The sequence below is a fragment of the Saccoglossus kowalevskii genome, chromosome 6 (assembly GCF_978046115.1).
Source record: "Saccoglossus kowalevskii chromosome 6, keSacKowa6.1, whole genome shotgun sequence".
Taxonomy (NCBI): domain Eukaryota; kingdom Metazoa; phylum Hemichordata; class Enteropneusta; family Harrimaniidae; genus Saccoglossus; species Saccoglossus kowalevskii.
The window spans coordinates 3,371,481-3,391,959 of NC_140646.1; the positions used below are offsets into that span (position 1 = coordinate 3,371,481).

At 33.0% G+C, this 20,479-nt stretch overlaps 1 protein-coding gene across 1 annotated transcript in view; it reads left to right on the plus strand.

Annotated features, from left to right (window-relative positions):
* The first annotated feature begins 7,694 nt into the window (after positions 1–7,694).
* The window catches only part of LOC144349513 (multidrug and toxin extrusion protein 1-like), an 85,663-nt gene continuing 72,878 nt past the window's right edge, over positions 7,695–20,479 (plus strand). Inside the window, exon 1 of the mRNA XM_085499964.1 lies at positions 7,695–7,812. The gene's annotated coding sequence lies outside the window, so the exon portion shown is untranslated. The remainder of the gene's footprint in view (positions 7,813–20,479) is intronic.

A 20,479-nucleotide genomic window follows, 5' to 3' on the forward strand; every position in this document is an offset into this window, starting at 1 on the left:
TGGCAGTTAAAAATATAGCAGCAGAAATAAGCCAAAAAACACACAAAGATGATACCATGAAAAAAATAATTCATGGAGATTTTAATATACTGAAAACAGTTTCAATGAACCTAGGTGAACCACTTGCAGATGTATCTACAATAAAGTTTATAAATCATGTTTTAGGAGACATGCTAACATCACAAAGTAAAAAGAAATTTGTTATTAAACTATTACAACATTTTAATTGTCTGCACTGTCAAACTGTGTCAACAAGTGGTATTAAAGAAATTACATCCCTGCCTGTCAACAATTTCACAAAAGACTCTGTTAAAAATGCAATAAATGAAATAAGATTAAAGCCTATGAATCCAAAATGTAATTCTAACACATGTACAAAGCCAGATAAATTTAGAAGTTTTAAGCCTAGTGCAGAACCTTACATTTTTCAAGTAGGACAAACAATAATACTTTATACAAAAAAAACATCAACTGACTTCCAACTAACAGCAAATCTTGATCTTTCCGCGGTTGTTGATGAATTCCCAACTTTTATAAGTAAAAGGACTGTATTTTCAATGAAGACCATTGTTGTTTGTAAATCTGTTAGTTCTGAAAACGTACAATACAATACTTATATTAAAAATGTTGGGAAGTGGGAACTCACATCTATGTCCAGCCCACAGAATAAATCATTTTGTACATTTAGTAAACTTCACACTGACTGTTTTGAGGCAGAGGAATGCATAGCATTTTATGACAGAATAACTCAGAGTAAATATTCATCATCCGATATTAAATTCAAACATAGCTCTGATAATGATATGAATAGTTGTGGTAAAAATAAAATTGTAATATCAATTGGAAAGAAAAAGTATGAGAAAATGTTGGAGGATATGCGAGATATTGATGATATTTTAGTGGTAGGGATAAATATACAAAAACAATGTATCTTTGATTTAATAAATGGACATTGGCTAGATGACTGTTTGATTACATCATACATAAGACTTCTTGTTGAAGGCAATAATAAACAGAATACAATTTTAGTCCAAGATGCTTGTTGGGCACTCCAAAAACTGTCAAGTTCATTAAATGCTGGGTTACCAATGCCCTATAGACAAACAAATTGGTTCAATTATGAATATATCTATATACCTTCAAATTTAAGGGGATCACACTGGATTATATTTATAGTCAAAATTAAACTACAGGAAATTTATGTAATTGATACTTATGGCCCACTTGATAGTAATGGCGAACACCTTTTAGAACAGCTATTTAAATACATACAATTTATACATCTATTAAGATATGGAAATAAAAATCATTTAACCCAATGGACTGTAAAAGTCTTGTCTCAAAATAAATTATTCATAAAGCAGAATGATACACAAAACTGTGGGTTGTTAATTTGTGCATATGCCAAGTGCATATTGCTTGATGCACCATTGTCAGTAGACACAAGTTTAGAGATGCTAAACAGCATGAGAGTTACCATGGCATATGAACTAATTACACAGAATATCCTAGTTAGAAAGCAAATTACAAGTGAAACCAATATTAAAACCATTCAAACAACAGGTAAAATAGAGCAAACAAAATTGCAAGATAGAAGATTTTCACTTGATAAACAAAAAGTTAATATACCTAAACTATATAAACGGTCAGTCGAATGGGTAGAAACATCTGTAATTTGGAGATATCGGGAGGTAGATAGAAGAGTAATTAAAAATCCAAGCAAGAGAAGTGACTTCCTTGATGGATTTATAAAACCAAAAATTATCCGTGAAAATTTCAAAATTTCAGAACCACTTACACTCTCAGTTAAACTTGACACTGGACATGCATACTTATATGATGGCAATCATCGAATACGTATTGCGAAAGAATTAAATATAAAATGGATACCAATAGTGATTTCAACAGTATTTCTTAATGACTTAACAGATATTCATGGAAATGAATGGCAGAAAGTTCCATCATGAAAAGGGTGTCTGCTCCAGATACAGCAATTGCCAATTACACCTTCCGATCATGGATTTGATGCTTGTGCCACTTGTCCATTAGACAAATAAATAAATAAATAGCTTAGTTTTACAATGTTCAGTCATGCCTACCTATAACGTGATCGGCTTGATTAAAACTTGATCGGCTTTACTATCCAAAAGCTCCAAGTTTGAAATACAAGCATCTGAGAGCGCTGGAAAAACCAGCAGCCTAGGGATGCAAGCATCCCTAAGTAACCAGTACTAAAATTTGTAGCTGTTGAAAAACAGCCACAAACTTTAGGCCGTCCATAATCCCAGAATTACCTTTGGTAGAAGTCTGATTTCAAAGATTTCTTATTTCAGAATTCTTTCTTTTCAGAATTTAAAACCATGGTAATCATGTCATCACCCCATCCATCCTTTCCTGGGCTGCAGGTATCACACAATGTACAGCTTTGTGGGTATCTGCTATGGCATCAGACACTGTTAAGACAAATAGGACATGACAGTAGTCCATAAGCATAAATGTTTCGGGTGAGATCACATCATCTGAAACTTACCCACAGTAAATTGGACCTGCTTTTAAATTTTGTTTTTTTTAACATTACAATTTTATATCTTGCAGATATTTTGTGCCTTACTGCATTCATCATATATTCTTGATCTAATTATCAGGGAAAATGTATGCACTCCCAGTACAGGAAATATCATAGCATAGGATTTTTTGTGATAAGTCATCAGTAAAAATTACTTATTTTAGGGAATTAACAAACAATTTTGAAAAGACAACCTGAAAAGCTCATTAAAATTTTGGCACAATTATCACTGAGCTTTGAATTTTTTTGACCTGTCAATAATTATCACACACAAATAATCACAGTTTATATTTGGTTAGTGAATATGTTTGTTTTTTTTAAATTCAATTAGGAAAATCTATTGTCATTGTTTACCACAATGAAATTTGTTTCGACAAATCATTTTTGGAAATGAATTTTTTTTAATGTTTTTACAGAAAACTTTTAAATAAACTCGTTTGAACTTCAATGAAATGTGTTGCATCCCATTATTATAACTGTTACCAGTGTCATTGTCACAGTCGTCATAACATGTTGTGTCATAGATGAGTCCCATGCGTACAACTTACGTAAAATACATTTTTTATTTAAAATTTGAATGTGAACCGTATGACGATTGTGACATTATGAGTGAAAGCAATGATTCATATATACGCACTTTCACCCCCACATATAATACCACAAGTACACCTCAAACAACAGCACCTTTATTATATTTCTGAGACCGAATACAATTCACCAATCTTTGAAATGTCACATACAGATGTGTTCAAAAATGTTATTGATGCATTTGTATGTCTTCCTTATTTAGAAAATTATGTGTCACTTTAACGTCACATTCTTTTGTTCACTTCAGACACAAGAACACTATTAAATATTGCATAATGCTAAAGATTCTTTATTGCGATTTTGTGTTATAGTTTCATTAATTATTATTAAAAGCAGGGAAAAAATGTATAATAATATTATGAGGTTATTATGAGGTTGATGCAACGGCATACCGTCTGAGTGCATATTTTGAGATATCCTCAGAATAACCTTACTATTATACATCTTTTCCTTCCAAAGGTACATAATGGGAAAGCTGAGGTCCAAAATGTTTAGAACAGAATCAGCGAACTTCTTTGTGTGGAGTCAATTCAAAGTCTAGTGGCAGCCATGTTTGTTTTTATCATTAGAGGACGCTTATGCATGTAATCATTCCATATTTGGAATTTGCATTTCCTTATATGGTAGGATGAAAATACCCCATAAAATACCGCACAATTACGGCATGCTGTAACTTCTGGCATTACGGTGACAGATGTATAATAATATTATGAGGTTATTACAAGAATAACACGAAGTATACACAACAGCAGTATGGTGATCATATCGACAGAAGTGTAGCAGAGGTTGATAAGTTACCGTAATGCTAGAGTGCATATAGATTGCGATAATCTCATTAATATAGTGATAATTAATGAGTGGAAGCTAAATGACAGTGCACACCCGATATTTTTAATTAAATTGGTGATTTAAATTGCATAGATGGGCAGTTCTACCACAATTATGATTTCCATATTTTAAAATTGTCTGCTAATTATTAAATGTCACCTATTACAAATTGTAGTGAATACATGTATGTTTCATACCACATAGGTGGTTAAGGTGCACACTCAATATTTTTACTGTAATTAGTGACTTAATTAGTGTCTGCTAGCAAATAGATAGGGCAGTTCCACCACAATTATGATTTCCATATTTTAAAATTGTCTGCTAATTATTAAATGTCACCTATCACAAATTGTAGTCCATACATGTATGTTTCATACCACATAGGTGGTTAAGGTGCACACTCAATATTTTTACTGTAATTAGTGACTTAATTAGTGTCTGCTAGCAAATAGATAGGGCAGTTCTACCATAATTATGATTTCCATATTTTAAAATTTTCTGCTAATTATTAAATGTCACCTATCACAAATTGTAGTCAATACATGTATGTTTCATACCACATAAGTGGTTAAAGTGCACACTCAATATTTTTACTGTAATTTGTGACTTAATTAGTGTCTGCTAGCAAAAAGGGCAGTTCCACCACAATTATGATTTGCATATTTTAAAATTGTCTGCTAATTATTAAATGTCACCTATTACAAATTGTAGTCCATACATGTATGTTTCATACCACATAGGTGGTTAAGGTGCACACTCAATATTTTTACTGTAATTAGTGACTTAATTAGTGTCTGCTAGCAAATAGATAGGGCAGTTCTATCATAATTATGATTTCCATATTTTAAAATTTTCTGCTAATTATTAAATGTCACCTATCACAAATGGTAGTCAATACATGTATGTTTCATACCACATAGGTGGTTAAGGTGCACACTCAATATTTTAACTGTAATTTGTGATTTAATTAGTGTCTGCTAGCAAAAAGAGCAGTTCTACCATAATTATGATTTCCATATTTTAAAATTGTCTGCTAATTATTAAATGTCACCTATCACAAATTGTTGTCAATACATGTATGTTTCATACCAGATAAGTGGTTAAGGTGCACACTCAATATTTTTACTGTAATTTGTGACTTAATTAGTGTCTGCTAGCAAATAGATAGGGCAGTTCTACCATAATTATGATTTCCATATTTTAAAATTGTCTGCTAATTATTAAATGTCACCTATCACAAATTGTAGTCCATACATGTATGTTTCATACCACATAGGTGGTTAAGGTGCACACTCAATATTTTTACTGTAATTAGTGACTTAATTAGTGTCTGCTAGCAAATAGATAGGGCAGTTCTACCATAATTATGATTTCCATATTTTAAAATTTTCTGCTAATTATTAAATGTCACCTATCACAAATTGTAGTCAATACATGTATGTTTCATACCACATAAGTGGTTAAAGTGCACACTCAATATTTTTACTGTAATTTGTGACTTAATTAGTGTCTGCTAGCAAAAAGGGCAGTTCCACCACAATTATGATTTGCATATTTTAAAATTGTCTGCTAATTATTAAATGTCACCTATTACAAATTGTAGTCAATACATGTATGTTTCATACCAGATAAGTGGTTAAGGTGCACACTCAATATTTTTACTGTAATTTGTGACTTAATTAGTGTCTGCTAGCAAATAGATAGGGCAGTTCTACCATAATTATGATTTCCATATTTTAAAATTTTCTGCTAATTATTAAATGTCACCTATCACAAATGGTAGTCAATACATGTATGTTTCATATAACATAAGTGGTTAAGGTGCACACTCAATATTTTTACTGTAATTAGTGACTTAATTAGTGTCTGCTAGCAAAAAGAGCAGTTCCACCACAATTATGATTTCCATATTTTAAAATTGTCTGCTAATTATTAAATGTCACCTATCACAAATTGTAGTCCATACATGTATGTTTCATACCACATAGGTGGTTAAGGTGCACACTCAATATTTTTACTGTAATTAGTGACTTAATTAGTGTCTGCTAGCAAATAGATAGGGCAGTTCTACCATAATTATGATTTCCATATTTTAAAATTTTCTGCTAATTATTAAATGTCACCTATCACAAATGGTAGTCAATACATGTATGTTTCATATAACATAAGTGGTTAAGGTGCACACTCAATATTTTAACTGTAATTTGTGATTTAATTAGTGTCTGCTAGCAAAAAGAGCAGTTCTACCATAATTATGATTTCCATATTTTAAAATTGTCTGCTAATTATTAAATGTCACCTATCACAAATTGTAGTCCATACATGTATGTTTCATACCACATAGGTGGTTAAGGTGCACACTCAATATTTTTACTGTAATTAGTGACTTAATTAGTGTCTGCTAGCAAATAGATAGGGCAGTTCTACCACAATTATGATTTCCATATTTTAAAATTGTCTGCTAATTATTAAATGTCACCTATTACAAATTGTTGTCAATACATGTATGTTTCATACCACATAGGTGGTTAAGGTGCACACTCAATATTTTTACTGTAATTAGTGACTTAATTAGTGTCTGCTAGCAAATAGATAGGGCAGTTCTACCACAATTATGATTTCCATATTTTAAAATTGTCTGCTAATTATTAAATGTCACCTATTACAAATTGTAGTCCATACATGTATGTTTCAAACCAGATAAGTGGTTAAGGTGCACACTCAATATTTTTACTGTAATTTGTGACTTAATTAGTGTCTGCTAGCAAATAGATAGGGCAGTTCTACCATAATTATGATTTCCATATTTTAAAATTTTCTGCTAATTATTAAATGTCACCTATCACAAATGGTAGTCAATACATGTATGTTTCATATAACATAAGTGGTTAAGGTGCACACTCAATATTTTTACTGTAATTAGTGACTTAATTAGTGTCTGCTAGCAAAAAGAGCAGTTCCACCACAATTATGATTTCCATATTTTAAAATTGTCTGCTAATTATTAAATGTCACCTATCACAAATTGTAGTCCATACATGTATGTTTCATACCACATAGGTGGTTAAGGTGCACACTCAATATTTTAACTGTAATTTGTGATTTAATTAGTGTCTGCTAGCAAAAAGAGCAGTTCTACCATAATTATGATTTCCATATTTTAAAATTGTCTGCTAATTATTAAATGTCACCTATTACAAATTGTAGTCCATACATGTATGTTTCATACCACATAGGTGGTTAAGGTGCACACTCAATATTTTAACTGTAATTTGTGATTTAATTAGTGTCTGCTAGCAAAAAGAGCAGTTCTACCTTAATTATGATTTCCATATTTTAAAATTGTCTGCTAATTATTAAATGTCACCTATCACAAATTGTAGTCAATACATGTATGTTTCATACCATATAAGTGGATAAGGTGCACACTCAATATTTCCCAAAAAATATTGGGAATAGTGTTTATATACACTCACATAGAGATACACTTTCAGGGGGAGTGAGTACATTTGTTAGAATTTCTCTGTTTAAATGAATATTAGCCATTTATATTAATATATTGATGTCAAACTATGATTACGTGATGCAAAAAGAGGTGATAAACTTTGATTCAAAGCATTAATATGCCTTATAGACTGTGGCTGCTAGTGTGTCTGCTAGCTTCCACTGTCTGCTGGGAGTGTCTGCTAGCTTCAGCCGAGTCCAACCGTCCTTTTAACTATTTATAAACCTTCGTGCTGACATTTGATTCTGAACACATGCTAGCTCGGACTATAAAAGGATCGTCAAGTATGGTTGCTATTATAATATGAATATAACATCATTTATCGGTAAGTCAAATTATTGTAGTCGCCTCGTGTATACATGATAACTTGGTCTAGTGTTTACAGATAGCTTTTGTTCCATTGCGTTGGCAGAATACTGCTTCTACTACCACATGTTATCTCATGTATTTACCGCAAATATAACCTATACAATATTATCATATACTCAGTGTGCATATCTTTCGAAGTAGTGACGATTAGTGTAAAATAACACTATCCCAAAAGCAAATTGTGTATTTACTGTATTTTGGATCAAATGGACAAATTCATTAGACAGCATAACTTCTCAATAAATTTTTTCATTCCAAGTATAATTTGTTTTATACAAGAAGTATCCCATATTTGTCCAAGTGTATCGTCTTATTACACAACAGCATATATTTATCTATACTTACATTTAGAATTCAATTTATCAATTGTTTATGCTTACCTGACTGACTATGGTACATTCATTACATCCTATTTTGTATCTGTTTAACATATATGTCAGCCAAGGATGTACAACAAACTGATTGTGGTGAGAGTAATACTGATTTATTTCATTGCATTTTGCTCAACTGCAAATGCCAAAACTAGATATATAATGGAAAATTAAATTTTAATTTAGTTAAATTGATCAAGAAAAAGTTCATAAAAAATGACAATGAATCATGTTAGGATCCAAAACAGGATAATTTTTAATATATGCAAATTAGGTAAACGTTAAATGACTTTCATGGGAAATGTGTTATACACTCTTCTTATAATGACTGAATTCTTTCAGTAAACTGGAGTAAAAATATAATTTTACTGATATCTATCTGTAATTAATCTATTGAAAATGTTTGTGAATGAATTAAATATTAAATTTCATATTTTTGTACAGGTTATGTATCATATTACTGGGACTATTTAGATTCTAAGTCCAATTTTTGTACATTCTATGTATACATAAATAGTACTAATATTTGTCAAGATGCCAAGTCAATAATTTGTACAGTTAATGTATACATAAATTATACTTCATTCTGACATCAATCTAACATAAATTGTTTTGGTTACTCTTTATTTCTTAGTCAAGATATGTAAATTTTACAATATTTAGATGTTGAATTCAATGCAAAAAATCTGTACATTTCTAGTATACAACAAATATACATAAAGGAATTTGTATAAAGTGTGTATACAGATAATGTACTGCTGTTTTCTTGTACATGTATGTATAAATTTTGTATACACATAATGTACACAATTTCAAAAAAGTATACTTTTTGTACAAAACATGTATAAAATTAATATACTATTGGGGTGTACAATTTGGTAAGGGTGTTTTTTGACTAAGACAAAGTTATATTAGAATGCAATCACATGACAATGAGAGAAGTGCCAGTGTCTGGGTTTTGTCGTGCAATAATGACCCATCAAAAGTGTGTAATAGTTGTGAACTACTGGGCACAAACCATCTTCAGCAGCCAAAGACTATTTATTCGGCAAAAATCTCAACATTTGTTATGCTGGCTTTAGTGAAACGATTCGGGGTGATGGGCTGACACGCCTCACTTTAAACTTTTTAAAAACAATCTGAATATATCCGAAAAAATTTCAATTGAAAATAAAAGTGTTTTCTAGAAATTGAAGGTTTAGCCATTTTGACAAGATCTGTAATCTGATTATGTGAATATATAAATAATTATCTCTAATTATATCACCACACCCTTCTTCCTGCTACCTTAAAACTACTCGAATGACATTAACAATATAAGTATGCATAAATTCATATGAAAACTTATGTAAATATTGTGAATATTAAATATACAATATTACTTTTATATGTATTGTACTTTATCACTAATATTTTGCTGTCAACCTATGGAATCTATTGCTAGGGATTTATTATTATTATAACATATGCTGGTTTGTACAATAAATCAAATTTACTATTTTAGTGCATGTAGAAAGTGATTCTAGCTAATTTTGCAAATTTTACATTGAGTGATTCACTTTTTGCAAATTTCATTGAGTGTTGTTGTCAATTCATTCTTGTCTGTCTAAGTTACCTATGCAAATATACTAGCTGTAACATTCTGTCGCATACGACTTGTTTACCACTTCCGTGTGACTGAGAATGTTCTAGAACCGTACTGTGTCTGGGTGGAATTTTTAGAAGCTGGTTGAATAGGTACTAGGACACTGTAGAAGGCAATAGAAGGTAATGGAACATTCTAGAAATTTGTAGTAAATTCCAGACTCATTATGTATGCTGATGTAATGGTATATTTATAGACAGTGGGGGTAAATATAGGGGAGTTGTTCAGCACTGATTTCAGATCGGAGATCCCGTTGAATTGTATTGGAATTTAAGTATCTAGTTAGTGGAGTAGTGGAGTTTTACCGCGTTATTGTACTTGATGTTTGCAGAGTATAATAATACCAGTACCAGTTGAAACCTCATCTGTTGGCTCTGTGTTCGTATTTTATCATCGCCGCCAGGGAAGGCTTTCTGTTACTGTTGCCATTTTTGTATTTGAACCATCACACCTGTACTATACCAATTACGGTGATATTACGTTGCGTGTGACACATTCTTGTCTGTCTAAGTTACCTATGCAAATATACTAGCTGTAACTTTCTTGTCTGTCTAAGTTACCTATGCAAATATACTAGCTGTAACATTTTTGTCTGTCTAAGTTACCTATGCAAATATACTAGCTGTAACATTCTTGCCTGTCTAAGTTACCCATGCAAATATACTAGCTGTAACATTCTTGTCTGTCTAAGTTACCTATGCAAATATACTAGCTGTAACATTTTTGTCTAAGTTACCTATGCAAATATACTAGCTGTAACATTCTTGCCTGTCTAAGTTATCCATGCAAATATACTAGCTGTAACATTCTTGTCTGTCTAAGTTACCTATGCAAATTTACTAGCTGTAACATTCTTGTCTGTCTAAGTTACCCATGCAAATATACTAGCTGTAACATTCTTGTCTGTCTAAGTTACCCATGCAAATATACTAGCTGTAACATTCTTGTCTGTCTAAGTTACCTATGCAAATATACTAGCTGTAACATTCTTGCCTGTCTAAGTTATCCATGCAAATATACTAGCTGTAACATTCTTGTCTGTCTAAGTTACCTATGCAAATATACTAGCTGTAACATTCTTGTCTGTCTAAGTTACCCATGCAAATATACTAGCTGTAACATTCTTGTCTGTCTAAGTTACCTATGCAAATATACTAGCTGTAACATTCTTGTCTGTCTAAGTTACCTATACAAATATACTAGCTGTAACATTCTTGTCTGTCTAAGTTACCCATGCAAATATACTAGCTGTAACATTCTTGTCTGTCTAAGTTACCTATGCAAATATACTACCTGTAACATTCTTGCCTGTCTAAGTTACCTATGCAAATGTACTAGCTATAACATTCTTGCCTGTCTAAGTTACCTATGCAAATTTACTAGCTGTAACGTTCTTGTCTATCTAAGTTACCTATGCAAATGTACTAGCTGTAACATTCTTGTCTGTCTAAGTTACCTATACAAATATACTAGCTGTAACATTCTTGTCTGTCTAAGTTACCCATGCAAATATACTAGCTGTAACATTCTTGTCTGTCTAAGTTACCTATGCAAATATACTACCTGTAACATTCTTGCCTGTCTAAGTTACCTATGCAAATGTACTAGCTGTAACATTCTTGTCTGTCTAAGTTACCTATGCAAATATACTAGCTATAACATTCTTGCCTGTCTAAGTTACCCATGCAAATATACTAGCTGTAACATTCTTGTCTGTCTAAGTTACCCATGCAAATATACTAGCTGTAACATTCTTGTCTGTCTAAGTTACCTATGCAAATTTACTAGCTGTAACGTTCTTGTCTGTCTAAGTTACCTATGCAAATATACTAGCTGTAACATTCTTGTCTGTCTAAGTTACCTATGCAAATATACTAGCTATAACATTCTTGTCTGTCTAAGTTACCTATGCAAATATACTAGCTGTAACATTCTTGTCTGTCTAAGTTACCTATGCAAGTATACTAGCTGTACCTTTCTTGTCTGTCTAAGTTACCTATGCAAATATACTAGCTGTAACATTCTTGTCTGTCTAAGTTACCTATACAAATTACTAGCTGTAACATTCTTGTCTGTCTAAGTTACCTATGCAAATATACTAGCTGTAACATTCTTGTCTGTCTAAGTTACCTATGCAAATTTACTAGCTGTAACATTCTTGTCTGTCTAAGTTACCTATGCAAATATACTAGCTGTAACATTCTTGTCTGTCTAAGTTACCTATGCAAATATACTAGCTGTAACATTCTTGTCTGTCTAAGTTACCTATGCAAATATACTAGCTGTAACATTCTTGCCTGTCTAAGTTACCTATGCAAATATACTAGCTGTAACATTCTTGTCTGTCTAAGTTACCTATGCAAATATACTAGCTGTAACATTCTTGCCTGTCTAAGTTACCTATGCAAATATACTAGCTATAACATTCTTGCCTGTCTAAGTTACCTATGCAAATTTACTAGCTGTAACATTCTTGTCTGTCTAAGTTACCTATGCAAATTTACTAGCTGTAACGTTCTTGTCTGTCTAAGTTACCTATGCAAATATACTAGCTGTAACATTCTTGTCTGTCTAAGTTACCTATGCAAATATACTAGCTGTAACATTCTTGTCTGTCTAAGTTACCTATGCAAATTTACTAGCTGTAACGTTCTTGTCTATCTAAGTTACCTATGCAAATATACTAGCTGTACCTTTCTTGTCTGTCTAAGTTACCTATGCAAATATACTAGCTGTAACGTTCTTGTCTATCTAAGTTACCCATGCAAGTATACTAGCTGTACCTTTCTTGTCTGTCTAAGTTACCCATGCAAATATACTAGCTGTAACATTCTTGTCTGTCTAAGTTACCTATGCAAATTTACTAGCTGTAACGTTCTTGTCTATCTAAGTTACCTATGCAAATTTACTAGCTGTAACATTCTTGTCTGTCTAAGTTACCTATGCAAGTATACTAGCTGTACCTTTCTTGTCTGTCTAAGTTACCCATGCAAATATACTAGCTGTAACATTCTTGTCTGTCTAAGTTACCTATGCAAATTTACTAGCTGTAACATTCTTGTCTGTCTAAGTTACCCATGCAAATATACTAGCTGTAACATTCTTGTCTGTCTAAGTTACCTATGCAAATGTACTAGCTGTAACATTCTTGTCTATCTAAGTTACCTATGCAAATATACTAGCTGTACCTTTCTTGTCTGTCTAAGTTACCTATGCAAATATACTAGCTGTAACATTCTTGTCTGTCTAAGTTACCTATGCAAATTTACTAGCTGTAACATTCTTGTCTGTCTAAGTTACCTATGCAAATATACTAGCTGTAACATTCTTGTCTGTCTAAGTTACCTATGCAAATATACTAGCTGTAACATTCTTGTCTGTCTAAGTTACCTATGCAAATTTACTAGCTGTAACATTCTTGTCTGTCTAAGTTACCTATGCAAATATACTAGCTGTAACATTCTTGTCTGTCTAAGTTACCTATGCAAATATACTAGCTGTAACATTCTTGCCTGTCTAAGTTACCTATGCAAATATACTAGCTGTAACATTCTTGCCTGTCTAAGTTACCTATGCAAATATACTAGCTGTAACATTCTTGTCTGTCTAAGTTACCTATGCAAATATACTAGCTGTAACATTCTTGCCTGTCTAAGTTACCTATGCAAATATACTAGCTGTAACATTCTTGCCTGTCTAAGTTACCCATGCAAATATACTAGCTGTAACATTCTTGTCTGTCTAAGTTACCTATGCAAATATACTAGCTGTAACATTCTTGTCTGTCTAAGTTACCCATGCAAATATACTAGCTGTAACATTCTTGTCTGTCTAAGTTACCTATGCAAATATACTAGCTGTAACATTCTTTCCTGTCTAAGTTATCCATGCAAATATACTAGCTGTAACATTCTTGCCTGTCTAAGTTACCTATGCAAATATACTAGCTGTAACATTCTTGCCTGTCTAAGTTACCTATGCAAATATACTAGCTGTAACATTCTTGCCTGTCTAAGTTACCTATGCAAATATACTAGCTGTAACATTCTTGCCTGTCTAAGTTACCCATGCAAATATACTAGCTGTAACATTCTTGTCTGTCTAAGTTACCCATGCAAATATACTAGCTGTAACATTCTTGTCTGTCTAAGTTACCTATGCAAATATACTAGCTGTACCTTTCTTGTCTGTCTAAGTTACCTATGCAAATATACTAGCTGTAACATTCTTGTCTGTCTAAGTTACCTATGCAAATTTACTAGCTGTAACATTCTTGTCTGTCTAAGTTACCCATGCAAATTTACTAGCTGTAACATTCTTGTCTGTCTAAGTTACCTATGCAAATATACTAGCTGTACCTTTCTTGTCTGTCTAAGTTACCTATGCAAATATACTAGCTGTAACATTCTTGTCTGTCTAAGTTACCTATGCAAATATACTACCTGTAACATTCTTGCCTGTCTAAGTTACCCATGCAAATATACTACCTGTAACATTCTTGTCTGTCTAAGTAACCCATGCAAATATACTAGCTGTAACATTCTTGTCTGTCTAAGTTACCTTTGCAAATATACTAGCTGTACCTTTCTTGTCTGTCTAAGTTACCTATGCAAATATACTAGCTGTAACATTCTTGTCTGTCTAAGTTACCTATGCAAATATACTAGCTGTAACATTCTTGTCTGTCTAAGTTACCTATGCAAATATACTAGCTGTAACATTCTTGTCTGTCTAAGTTACCTATGGAAATATACTAGCTGTAACATTCTTGTCTGTCTAAGTTACCTATGCAAATATACTAGCTGTAACATTCTTGTCTGTCTAAGTTACCTATGCAAATATACTAGCTGTAACATTCTTGCCTGTCTAAGTTACCTATGCAAATATACTAGCTGTAACATTCTTGTCTGTCTAAGTTACCTATGCAAATATACTAGCTGTAACATTCTTGTCTGTCTAAGTTACCTATGGAAATATACTAGCTGTAACATTCTTGTCTGTCTAAGTTACCTATGCAAATATACTAGCTGTACCTTTCTTGTCTGTCTAAGTTACCTTTGCAAATATACTAGCTGTAACACTCTTGTCTATCTAAGTTACCCATGCAAATATACTAGCTGTACCTTTCTTGTCTGTCTAAGTTACCCATGCAAATATACTAGCTGTAACATTCTTGTCTGTCTAAGTTACCTATGCAAATATACTAGCTGTAACATTCTTGTCTATCTAAGTTACCCATGCAAATATACTAGCTGTACCTTTCTTGTCTGTCTAAGTTACCCATGCAAATATACTAGCTGTAACATTCTTGTCTGTCTAAGTTACCTATGCAAATATACTAGCTGTAACATTCTTGTCTGTCTAAGTTACCTATGCAAATATACTAGCTGTAACATTCTTGTCTAAGTTACCTATGCAAATATACTAGCTGTAACATTCTTGTCTGTCTAAGTTACCTATGCAAATATACTAGCTGTAACATTCTTGTCTGTCTAAGTTACCTATGCAAATATACTAGCTGTAACATTCTTGTCTGTCTAAGTTACCTATGCAAATATACTAGCTGTACCTTTCTTGTCTGTCTAAGTTACCTATGCAAATATACTAGCTGTAACATTCTTGTCTGTGTAAGTTACCTATGCAAGTATACTAGCTGTAACATTCTTGTCTAAGTTACCTATGCAAATATACTAGCTGTAACATTCTTGTCTGTCTAAGTTACCTATGCAAATATACTAGCTGTAACATTCTTGTCTGTCTAAGTTACCTATGCAAATATACTAGCTGTAACATTCTTGTCTGTCTAAGTTACCTATGCAAATATACTACCTGTAACATTCTTGTCTATCTAAGTTACCTTTGCAAATATACTAGCTGTACCTTTCTTGTCTGTCTAAGTTACCTATGCAAATATACTAGCTGTAACATTCTTGCCTGTCTAAGTTACCTATGCAAATATACTAGCTGTAACATTCTTGTCTGTCTAAGTTACCTATGCAAATATACTAGCTGTAACATTCTTGCCTGTCTAAGTTACCTATGCAAATATACTAGCTGTAACATTCTTGTCTGTCTAAGTTACCTTTGCAAATATACTAGCTGTACCTTTCTTGTCTGTCTAAGTTACCCATGCAAATATACTAGCTGTAACATTCTTGTCTATCTAAGTTACCCATGCAAATATACTAGCTGTAACATTCTTGTCTGTCTAAGTTACCTATGCAAATATACTAGCTGTAACATTCTTGCCTGTCTAAGTTACCTATGCAAATATACTAGCTGTAACATTCTTGTCTGTCTAAGTTACCTATGCAAATGTACTAGCTGTAACATTCTTGTCTGTCTAAGTTACCCATGCAAATATACTAGCTGTAACATTCTTGTCTGTCTAAGTTACCTATGCAAATATACTAGCTGTAACATTCTTGCCTGTCTAAGTTACCTTTGCAAATATACTAGCTGTAACATTCTTGTCTGTCTAAGTTACCTATGCAAATATACTAGCTGTAACATTCTTGCCTGTCTAAGTTACCCATGCAAATATACTACCTGTAACATTCTTGCCTGTCTAAGTTACCCATGCAAATATACTACCTGTAACATTCTTGTCTATCTAAGTTACCCATGCAAATATACTAGCTGTACCTTTCTTGTCTGTCTAAGTTACCTATGCAAATGTACTAGCTGTAACATTCTTGTCTGTCTAAGTTACCCATGCAAATATACTAGCTGTAACATTCTTGTCTGTCTAAGTTACCTATGCAAATATACTAGCTGTAACATTTTTGTCTGTCTAAGTTACCTATGCAAATGTACTAGCTGTAACATTCTTGTCTGTCTAAGTTACCTATGCAAATATACTAGCTGTAACATTCTTGTCTGTCTAAGTTACCCATGCAAATATACTAGCTGTAACATTCTTGTCTGTCTAAGTTACCTATGCAAATATACTAGCTGTAACATTCTTGCCTGTCTAAGTTACCTATGCAAATATACTAGCTGTAACATTCTTGCCTGTCTAAGTTACCTTTGCAAATATACTAGCTGTAACATTCTTGTCTGTCTAAGTTACCTATGCAAATATACTAGCTGTAACATTCTTGCCTGTCTAAGTTACCCATGCAAATATACTACCTGTAACATTCTTGCCTGTCTAAGTTACCCATGCAAATATACTACCTGTAACACTCTTGTCTATCTAAGTTACCTATGCAAATATACTACCTGTAACATTCTTGTCTGTCTAAGTTACCTATGCAAATATACTAGCTGTAACATTCTTGCCTGTCTAAGTTACCTTTGCAAATATACTAGCTGTAACATTCTTGTCTGTCTAAGTTACCTATGCAAATATACTAGCTGTAACATTCTTGCCTGTCTAAGTTACCCATGCAAATATACTACCTGTAACATTCTTGCCTGTCTAAGTTACCCATGCAAATATACTAGCTGTAACATTCTTGTCTATCTAAGTTACCCATGCAAATATACTAGCTGTACCTTTCTTGTCTGTCTAAGTTACCTATGCAAATATACTACCTGTAACATTCTTGTCTGTCTAAGTTACCTATGCAAATATACTAGCTGTAACATTCTTGCCTGTCTAAGTTACCCATGCAAATATACTAGCTGTAACATTCTTGTCTATCTAAGTTACCCATGCAAATATACTAGCTGTACCTTTCTTGTCTGTCTAAGTTACCTATGCAAATATACTAGCTGTAACATTCTTGCCTGTCTAAGTTACCCATGCAAATATACTACCTGTAACATTCTTGCCTGTCTAAGTTACCTATGCAAATATACTAGCTGTACCTTTCTTGTCTGTCTAAGTTACCTATGCAAATGTACTAGCTGTACCTTTCTTGTCTATCTAAGTTACCCATGCAAATATACTAGCTGTACCTTTCTTGTCTGTCTAAGTTACCTATGCAAATGTACTAGCTGTACCTTTCTTGTCTATCTAAGTTACCCATGCAAATATACTAGCTGTACCTTTCTTGTCTGTCTAAGTTACCTATGCAAATGTACTAGCTGTACCTTTCTTGTCTATCTAAGTTACCCATGCAAATATACTAGCTGTACCTTTCTTGTCTGTCTAAGTTACCTATGCAAATGTACTAGCTGTACCTTTCTTGTCTATCTAAGTTACCCATGCAAATATACTAGCTGTACCTTTCTTGTCTGTCTAAGTTACCTATGCAAATGTACTAGCTGTACCTTTCTTGTCTATCTAAGTTACCCATGCAAATATACTAGCTGTACCTTTCTTGTCTGTCTAAGTTACCTATGCAAATATACTAGCTGTACCTTTCTTGTCTGTCTAAGTGACCTGTGCAAATATACTAGCTGTACCTTTCTTGTCTGTCTAAGTTACCTATGCAAATGTACTAGCTGTACCTTTCTTGTCTATCTAAGTTACCCATGCAAATATACTAGCTGTACCTTTCTTGTCTGTCTAAGTTACCTATGCAAATGTACTAGCTGTACCTTTCTTGTCTATCTAAGTTACCCATGCAAATATACTAGCTGTACCTTTCTTGTCTGTCTAAGTTACCTATGCAAATGTACTAGCTGTACCTTTCTTGTCTATCTAAGTTACCCATGCAAATATACTACCTGTAACATTCTTGCCTGTCTAAGTTACCCATGCAAATATACTAGCTGTACCTTTCTTGTCTGTCTAAGTTACCTATGCAAATGTACTAGCTGTACCTTTCTTGTCTATCTAAGTTACCCATGCAAATATACTACCTGTAACATTCTTGCCTGTCTAAGTTACCTTTGCAAATATACTAGCTGTAACATTCTTGTCTGTCTAAGTTACCTTTGCAAATATACTAGCTGTACCTTTCTTGTCTGTCTAAGTTACCCATGCAAATATACTAGCTGTACCTTTCTTGTCTGTCTAAGTTACCTTTGCAAATATACTAGCTGTACCTTTCTTGTCTGTCTAAGTTACCCATGCAAATATACTAGCTGTACCTTTCTTGTCTATCTAAGTTACCCATGCAAATATACTAGCTGTACCTTTCTTGTCTGTCTAAGTTACCTTTGCAAATATACTAGCTGTACCTTTCTTGTCTGTCTAAGTTACCCATGCAAATATACTAGCTGTAACATTCTTGTCTGTCTAAGTTACCCATGCAAATATACTAGCTGTAACATTCTTGTCTGTCTAAGTTACCTATGCAAATATACTAGCTGTAACATTCTTGTCTGTCTAAGTTACCTATGCAAATATAATAGCTGTAACATTCTTGTCTGTCTAAGTTACCTATGCAAATATACTAGCTGTAACATTCTTGTCTATCTAAGTTACCTATGCAAATATACTAGCTGTAACATTCTTGTCTGTCTAAGTTACCTATGCAAATATACTAGCTGTAACATTCTTGTCTGTCTAAGTTACCTTTGCAAATATACTAGCTGTAACATTCTTGTCTGTCTAAGTTACCTTTGCAAATATACTAGCTGTAACATTCTTGTCTGTCTAAGTTACCTATGCAAATATACTAGCTGTAACATTCTTGTCTAAGTTACCTATGCAAATATACTAGCTGTAACATTCTTGTCTGTCTAAGTTACCTATGCAAATATACTAGCTGTAACATTCTTGCCTGTCTAAGTTACCCATGCAAATATACTACCTGTAACATTCTTGCCTGTCTAAGTTACCCATGCAAATATACTACCTGTAACATTCTTGTCTATCTAAGTTACCCATGCAAATATACTAGCTGTACCTTTCTTGTCTGTCTAAGTTACCTTTGCAAATATACTAGCTGTACCTTTCTTGTCTGTCTAAGTTACCCATGCAAATATACTAGCTGTACCTTTCTTGTCTGTCTAAGTTACCCATGCAAATATACTAGCTGTACCTTTCTTGTCTGTCTAAGTTACCTATGCAAATATACTAGCTGTACCTTTCTTGTCTATCTAAGTTACCCATGCAAATATACTAGCTGTACCTTTCTTGTCTGTCTAAGTTACCCATGCAAATATACTAGCTGTACCTTTCTTGTCTGTCTAAGTTACCTATGCAAATATACTACCTGTAACATTCTTGTCTATCTAAGTTACCCATGCAAATATACTAGCTGTACCTTTCTTGTCTATCTAAGTTACCCATGCAAATATACTAGCTGTACCTTTCTTGTCTGTCTAAGTTACCCATGCAAATATACTAGCTGTACCTTTCTTGTCTGTCTAAGTTACCTATGCAAATATACTACCTGTAACATTCTTGTCTGTCTAAGTTACCTTTGCAAATATACTAGCTGTACCTTTCTTGTCTGTCTAAGTTACCTATGCAAATATACTAGCTGTACCTTTCTTGTCTGTCTAAGTTACCCATGCAAATATACTAGCTGTACCTTTCTTGTCTATCTAAGTTACCCATGCAAATATACTAGCTGTACCTTTCTTGTCTATCTAAGTTACCCATGCAAATATACTAGCTGTACCTTTCTTGTCTGTCTAAGTTACCTATGCAAATATACTAGCTGTACCTTTCTTGTCTGTCTAAGTTACCTATGCAAATATACTAGCTGTAACATTCTTGTCTGTCTAAGTTACCTATGCAAATATACTAGCTGTACCTTTCT